Here is an 8,572-nt window from a genome sequence, read left to right on the forward strand (position 1 = left end):
GCTGTTATAATTAAAATTTACAACAAAATTAATCTGACACATATTTAATGATATGCATAATTGTTATTGTACTGGGTGGCAATTAGGCATAAATTGTAAACAGTTCACATAAATGCCTGTAATTAGAATTACTTCCACACAGTTAAACCAAATTCTTAGTTTCTTTCCTGAGTTTGTCAGCCCTTGTATATCCCTCATCTGCATCCACGTCAGCAGTGCAGATACTGAGTTGGTGTGAATCATCGCCTTCTACAAGCACTTGTTACCATTAGAGAATAAAATCTGGGGTCTTTTTGCTCAACAGTTTCCTCTGGCTGCTACCCACAGGGCCTTCTCACCTTCAGTGCCCATGAAGAGCCAGCTCTGTCTCGTGGTATCCTCTGCCAACTCAGGGGGTGCTGCCTGTCCTCTCCAGAGGGGTTTCAGGTGGGGACAACGAGGAAAACGCTGGCTAGTGATGGCAACATAGGGGAGAAAATTAGCTCTGAATTTTAGGGGGCAGGTGGATCACAGGGCAAGAAAATGACCGAATTCAGCATATAACCCCCTTCCCCCTGTTCCTGATCCTATGAAATGACTAATACAGTCATCTTCACGAATGTCTTTAAGGGGATACATTCTCACTTAAAAGAAAATGCCATTTCATCCTAACCCTCAAAACATCCCTCCCTCCATTCCAGTGAGGCTATTTCCTGAAATGCCTCTAAACTCCAGATAGGTGTTGCTTTTACTTTGCCATTAAAAATAAATAATTTTTAAAATCCCAAGGGAGCCAGCATATCAACAGGAATACATACCTAAATTTTAGAGTCAGATAGATCTAGATGCCACAACTTTCTAGCATGGATTTCATGGCCACTATCCCCGATTTCATGGCCACTCTCCCACTTACCATTCCTCCATAACAAGCCCCCAAATTAGTGGAATAAAGCAATTGAATTATGCTCATGGATTCTATGGCTCAGGAATTTGGTCAGGTCATAGTGAGAATGGCTTATCTCTATCTCACAATGTCGGGGACCACAACTTGGAAAATTTTGTGACTGGAGGGGACTTGACAGCGAGGAAGTGGGATCATCTAGAGGCATCTGTGCCCACATATCAGGCAGCTGATGCGGGTTGTTGCTGTTGCCCTCTGTTACTGTCCTGGTCATGCTCTATTGGTCAAAGCACCACAATCCTTCTATATTAAAAAGTAGGGCACATAGATTCCACTTCTCAATGGGAAGAATATCAAAGAATTTGAAAATATGATATAGACCCTGTGGGCCTTAGATGGATATCACTTCTGTCTCCTTAGAGATTGTCAACTGGAACACCTCTACACAATTTCTCCATGTGACTTGGTCTTAACAGCATGGCGACTTCAGGGTAATTGGACTTCTTACGTGGTACCTTGGTGCTCCAAAAGCAAGTTTACAGCAGACAAGGCAAAAGCTTCCTCATTTGGTATGACCCAGCCTTAGAAGTCACTCCCACCATTTTGAGTCCTACCATTATGCCTAGGAGACCCTTTGTTGGTACTCTTGTCATGCTCTATTGGTTCAGGCAGTCACTAGAGCATCTCTCTTTGATATTCAAAAGGAAAGAATATTGATCCCACCTATTGATGGGAGGAATATTTTAAAATTTGTGGATATGTTTTAAACTCTCCTTAGCCACCCATTTATCAGACCACAACAATTGAATATCCACCCATTGACTAACCAGGAGGTAAGAATGCCAAAAGCATTTGTTCATTCATTTATTCATTAATTATGCATTGAGTACTTACATGGGACAGGCACAGATGTTCTGGGAGACAGACATGTAAAACATAAATACACAAATAATTACATAATCACTACTTTGTTAGGTGCTAAGAAGAATAATGAAATATTGAAATAGAGCCTAACTAGGTGGGGGTGATCGTGTTGGCAGGGAAGTAAATTTAGAGGAGGTGGCCAGGAAATCTCTATCGGGTGTCAAATTTAAGGAGAGAGCAGAAGTATAAGAAGGAGCCAACTACATCAAGTTTTGAGGAAGAACATGCTAAGCAGAGGGAATAGTATATGCAAACATTCTAAGGCACAAAAGAATTTACAAATTCAAGAAAGTGAAAGAGTGTCTCAAAGTGGCCAAAACATAGAGAGAGAATAATTGTACATGACGAAGTTGGAGTGGTATACAGGGGTCAAACTCTTAGCAGTTTAATAGGTCCATTCCCCCTTAGCCTGCCTTTTACTACTATTAAGCACCGCTTCATTTGCCTTCACATGACTTGTTGTTACAAGAACTTCAGTACAAAAAGCATAAGAATTAAGTAAAGAGAGAAGGAAATGTGGCTCTTACAGAAAGAGCAAGATGTATCTGGTCTGGTCATATTGTTTGGGCTGCCATTAAAGGCCAGGTATTAGACCAAAGGGTCCAACGTTTCCACAGAGCTGCTCAGTAAACTAACATATGAAAGACTTTGATGCCCAGCTTGTGTCTTGCTTGCCAAAGATGAAAGTAAACTGATACCCTGGCAAAACCAAGAAGTCTCAGAAGCCCGGCCTCCATTTTTCTAGCCTCTACTTTCAGACCACTTCACAGTTATTCAGATACCTCCCTGGTCCATACTTCTTTACTATATAAAAACAAGAAAGGACCCAATGACATCCAGTGATGATAATGATGATAACCACTAAAATAATAATTAAAGTATATCAAGTATCTCCTGAGTGCTAAGAGTTTTACATGCAATATCTCTTTTAATCTTCATTGAACGTCCTTGTGAGGTAATATAGTACTAGTATTTCCATTTTACACATAAGAAATTTGAAGGTCAGGGAGGCTAAGTTATTTGCCTAAGGTTACAGAGCGAAGGCTCACAAACCACTCTGTCAGAGTGGTGAACCCCCATTTTTAAGTACTATTGAATATTGTAACTCTTCCAGATAGTGAAATATACAGTCAGGTACCTAGAAATTTGGCATATGCAGTGCCCCTAAAGGTGAATATTTGCCTGAATTTTTCACCTGTATCCTGATGCTTGGCTTTATCTAGGCCAAACTGAACTGTAGCTTGTACAAAAATATCTACCCTTTCTCAAGGCATTGCTTTCATACTTTAATTTAGGTTTTTCCCAAATGAGTTTTTATTTGCATTCTGGTTTAAGAATCAAGTCCTTAGACTTACACAAACTACCACTTTGATCTGCAGTATCGTTGGAGAGCGTGGCATTTAATCAGCCTCATTAAGTACTTTGAATTAAGTGATATGCAGAGAACAGCTTGCCTTTAATAGATCTCCTTACCTGATCTCAATGGGGCCCTGTCTTAGGTATTAAACAGGAGAAACCCAATTATTTCTAGTTGTTGCTCTCCATGGATGTGTTGCCTTCTCATTGGCAGATGGCAGCTGGTGTTGCGAAGGAAGCAATGACTCTTAAATTTTCCAGGTGGAGATAGCCCTCCCTCTTCTTCTTCATGACACTTCTTTTTTTCCCCCAATACTTCATACAATCCACATGTCTCCAAGACCTATAACTCCAGAGTTTAAAATATGAGTATTAGAAATTGATGATCTCCTCAACAGAGGCCACTTGTATTCCCAGGCCACTTGATAATACCTTTGTTTGGCTTAGTTGAACAAACATTTATTGGGTGCAGGCTCTATATCTGGGTCTATGTTGGTGTTCCAGTGGTTAGACAGGAGAGTTTTGAAGTTAAATTCACATGATTCTTATTCTTTTTGTGCCCAGAAGAGTACTAACCAGTCAGTGTTTTTGCTTAAATTGATATTTAACATACTTATATGTTACATTTATATTTAACAAATATTTCAAGTGAATGAATGAATGCTTTAGGTCCCCTTTCCAAGGGTTCGAGATAATGCTGCTTCCTGACACTAAGAGGAAATTCTCAAGATTCTCCACCTGTCACCACAAATTCTGCTGTAAAATTTGCACCAAGACAAATATCAAACTTCTAGAACTGGAACTATCCTTAAGACATTAAGTAGTTCAGCCTCTGCTTCAGGCAGGTGAACAACTACTCTACATGTAGGATAAACGTCAGCATGAATTCATTATTAGGTGAAGAGGCAGGCATAAATTCAAAAATTTACTGTACAATGTAATTGGCATAAAATATAAATATGTACAAAGTGCTTTAATAGCATAGGAAAAAATAGGGCCTAACTTTAGAGGGATGTTGAAGGATCAGGAAGTGCTTCACTGAGTGTGTGACACTTTGATATTTGACGTTTGATATTTTAAGGATGAAAAGGAGTTAACGTGAGAAAATGAGGCAGAGGTAAAAGTAGAAACAGCATGTGTAAAGTCACGGAGTCACAAAGAATATGAGACCCTTATTCTGTTCCTAATTGTGAGTCATTGTGACAGAGGTTGATTAAACACCAGAGGGACGCAGTCATGTTTTCCTGATAGGAAGTTCACTATGGTGATAATGTAAGGAAGAGCCCAGAAAACCATTCTTAGTTCATGCCAGCCCCTTGCTAGCCTTTATGATTGCTATGGATGGAAAAGCATCAGAGATACAGCTAGCACTTTTCCCCCTTGGGTTTTTCACTCTAGAAATGGAAACACACCAAGTTGTTAGAAATTGTTATGCTCAGTGGATGTTGAGCTATGCTGTGTTGGATGATAGCACAAGTGTTAAGTCAAACATCTATGCTATACACTTTTTTTTTTTTGGCATTTAGGGCACTATGAGGGAAGTATAGAAGCAGTAAGCGACAAGATCCTTGCTCTCAGAGCTGATAACTCGCCTGTGAGAGAAAAGAAGCTTCCCAAGTATCTAGAAGTTCTTCCACACTGGTATATAAATGTGGGTTGTTGAACATTTCTGCTTTTTGTACAATTTGCAATAATTTGTTAAACTTTGATTACTTTTCAATAGGTAATTTGTTTACATAATTCCCACCTCAAAAGCTACACCTCCCCTCTATTTAGTTTCTCTACCAAAAGGCACCCAATATCACCAAATTCATATATTTCTTTCTAGAACAGTCTATTAATCTATAACTAAGTTTTAAATATTTTTCTTTTACTGTTTTTGCACAACTGGTGCCACACTGTGCACATTGCACTAATCTTTTTTTTTTTGCACTTACAATAGATTATGGACATCTTTCCATATCAACACATGAAGAGCTGATTTGTTCTTGTTTGTTTGTTTATGGATGTATTATATTCCATTGTGTGAATGTGCTTTAATTTATTGAACTAGTTAGGTTGCTTTTACTCTTTTGTTCTTACAAATAATCTTAAAAAAACTAATTTTAATCTTAGGACATTTTTTATCTCATGCATTTCCATCAAGACTTTAGGTGAAGAAAGGAGAGAGACTAGGATTTAAATTGCATTACTTTATTGTATTACTTTTTTTCCCTTCTTCTCACCTCACATTAACCCATGTTCCCCTGTGGAAAGTTATCTGCAGTAATGTCTTCTATGATCCAAGAAAGCCATTTTGGGCAATCCAAGGTCGTGGGCTCCCCCCATTTAGTGGAAAGATCATGGGTTTGATGTTAGGCAAACCTTGGGATCAAATTCAAATTCTGGTTTCACTACTTTCTAGCTGGATGGTCTTTAGCAAGTGGGTTAATCTTTGCATCTCAGTTATAACATCTGTAAAATGGGGATAATAACAGTAGCTACCTTATGGTGTTGCTGTGGGGATTTAGCATGACAATCCATGCAAAGGACTTAGCATAGTGCCTGTTACCTACGAAATGTTCGACAAAAGAACCTTTAACACACTTCTTATTCACTAATGTGGAGAAAGTTGATAGAACAAAGGAAAACTCATCAATTTCACAGTAACGATTCTTGACACTATAGAAACATTTCCACTTTTTTGAGGTTTTTCAGAAGGTGCCAAAAGCCACTAAAATTTTCAAACTCTTTTTGGACCAGTTATATGTTCCTTATTGCACCAATTTTCTCAGAACTACCTTCCCATCCTTGTTCCTTAAGGTGTAAATGATATGGTTGAGGGCAGGGATAAGCACTGCATACAGAATAGAAAGTAACTTCAATAAGTCTTCATACTGAGGTCTTGATGGGAAGACATAAACAATGCCCAGTGCTCCATAATAGAGACTAACCACAGTCTGATGGGAGGAACAGGTGGAGAAAGCCCTCTGATTTCCTGTGGCAGAAGGAATCCTCAGAACGGCAGTGATGATGTGATCATAAGAAGCCAGGGTCAGCAGGAAGGGGCCAAGGACAAATAAAGAGGTGCATATAAAAGAGGTCATCTCAGCTACTTCAGTGTCAGTGCAAGCCAGTTTCATGATGGGCTTCAAATCACGGAAGTGATCGATCACATTGGTGGAACAGAATGTTAAGTGAAAAATGAGGACCATGAGGAGAGTGAATGCCAGAAATCCAGCCACCCACGAGGCACTAGCTAGCTGTAAGCAACTCCAGTGGTCCACGATGCTGAAGTATTGCAGTGGGTTACAGATGGCTATATAGCGATCGTAAGACATTATAGCCAGAAAGAAGAATTCTGTAGCCACCAAGGCAAAAAGTAAAACTGGGAAACACAGGCTGGAAAGGAAAAAGGCGTATGAGCTGATGGCAGTCCTCAGCCTCATGGGATCAATGGTACTGGCGCAGCCAATCTCTAGGAAGAAGTGACCAAGAAAGAAAAACATGGGCGTGTGAAGGAAATAATTAGCTGACACCACAGTTAGGATCGCAATGTTGCCCATTAGAGTCACCACACAGATGGCCAGAAATATCCCAGAAAGAAGAAACTGAAGGCCATGGAGATCCCCAAAACCCAAAAAGATAATTTCTGAAATTTGAATCGTATTTTCTTCTTCAGTTCCAGCCATGATTTGGATCTAAAAAAAATATTTTGAAGAATAACCATTGATCATAAATCTGCATTTATGTATTTGTTGGGCAGGAGAAACAATATGTAGAATGGAATATATTTTTGTTAACTCTGATCTTTGTTTTCCTTATTATTTTTTTCTACAAATGTTATTGTGTGCATTGATTTTTTTTTTAGTTTACATCAGTTATGTGGATATTTATTTTCCATTGTCCAAAGTCAAAGTTGATTTTTAGAGTTCTCATCAAATTCTACGAACTCTCCTATTCCTCTTCCAGAGTAATATTAATGTCTATATAAATTGTTTATATAGGTTTGCAATTGTGTTCCCTTTGATTCTTTCTAACCCTTACTGAAACTGCTTCTTTCTTTGACCTAATCTAAAACTCACCAAACCCTTAAGGTAGACTGTCCCTTTTCTGAAATCTTGAGATGAGAATGTTTCAGATTTTACTTTATCCAATTTTGAAAATTGCATGTCATAAGAGATATTTAACGCAAAATTCATTTGTTTCATATACAAGTTATACACAATCGAAGGTAATTTTGTACAATATTTTTAATAATTTTGTGCATTAAAAAGTTGTGTTAAATAAAAAAAAAAGAATAACCATTGATCTGATACTTTTTTTAGAAAAACATCAAACTGCTTAAATGTGTCACACATACCAAGCATAATTGGCTTCTTTCTGGAAGTTCAGGATTATTACACTTAATTAATAAATTTGACCCCAGTCCTCCAGGGGCCGTTTGGAAAGTTAATCCATGACTTTAATTATCCCATCATATTTAGAATGTATAGACTCTTAAAACTGTAACTGTGACACATAAATATGTACATTTTTTCCAATACGTATTTTGGAAAATGCTCGATCCTTTCAGATCTTACCTGGTTGTTCCTACTGCTGTGCTGGTGTTATCATCAACAATGAATATTCCTAATTACCTGTATATAAATTTCATAAGAGCAATGATTAAATGTTTCTTGTTTTAGAAATTCTATATCAATTGAATTATATTTTTATTTGTGGTAAAATTATAGTGCTTTATTTCATCATAACAAAGGATGTCTAATCCTTAAACTTATTTGATAGAAAATTCGTTAAACATTAGTAGAGGAGGCATAGAAGAGCAAGGGTGAACTACTGATGGTGGGGAGATGGTATAGCATAGCAGAAAAAGACATGCCTAAATTCAAATCCCAGCTTTGCCACTTACTGGCTGTTTACCCTGGAGCAAGTCACATCACTTCTCTGAAAGTTGGTATCCTCATCTATAGAATAGTATATTAATTCAATGTCACACATTTTGCACAATTACTGGTCCATATTAGGTACTTAATACATTCATTCATACATTCAACAAATATTTACTAAATGCTTACTCTGTGCCAACTCTTAGATAGGTGCTTAGAATAAAATAGTAAAAAAAAGTCAATACTTTTTTAACACATCAGGAATACCCTCTACATTTCATGGAGTTAGCATTTCAGTGAGAGAGAAAGAAGAAAGACTAAAAACAAGGAAAGAGATCCATAAAGCTATAAAGACACATGCACACGTATGTTTATTGCGGCACTATTCACAATAGCAAAGACTTGGAACCAACCCAAATGTCCAACAATGATAGACTGGATTAAGAAAATGTGGCACATATACACCATGGAATACTATGCAGCCATAAAAAATGATGAGTTCATGTCCTTTGTAGGGACATGGATGAAACTGGAAAACATCATT

General features: G+C 37.8%; 1 pseudogene; it reads right to left on the reverse strand.

Annotated features, from left to right (window-relative positions):
- Positions 1 to 5,913: 5,913 nt before the first annotated feature.
- LOC116811191 (olfactory receptor 6B3-like) lies at positions 5,914 to 6,831 on the reverse strand (annotated as a pseudogene).
- Between the last annotated feature and the right edge of the window lie 1,741 nt (positions 6,832 to 8,572).

Source organism: Hylobates moloch, unplaced genomic scaffold (genome assembly GCF_009828535.3).
Source record: "Hylobates moloch isolate HMO894 unplaced genomic scaffold, HMol_V3 SCAFFOLD_7, whole genome shotgun sequence".
Taxonomy (NCBI): Eukaryota; Metazoa; Chordata; class Mammalia; order Primates; family Hylobatidae; genus Hylobates; species Hylobates moloch.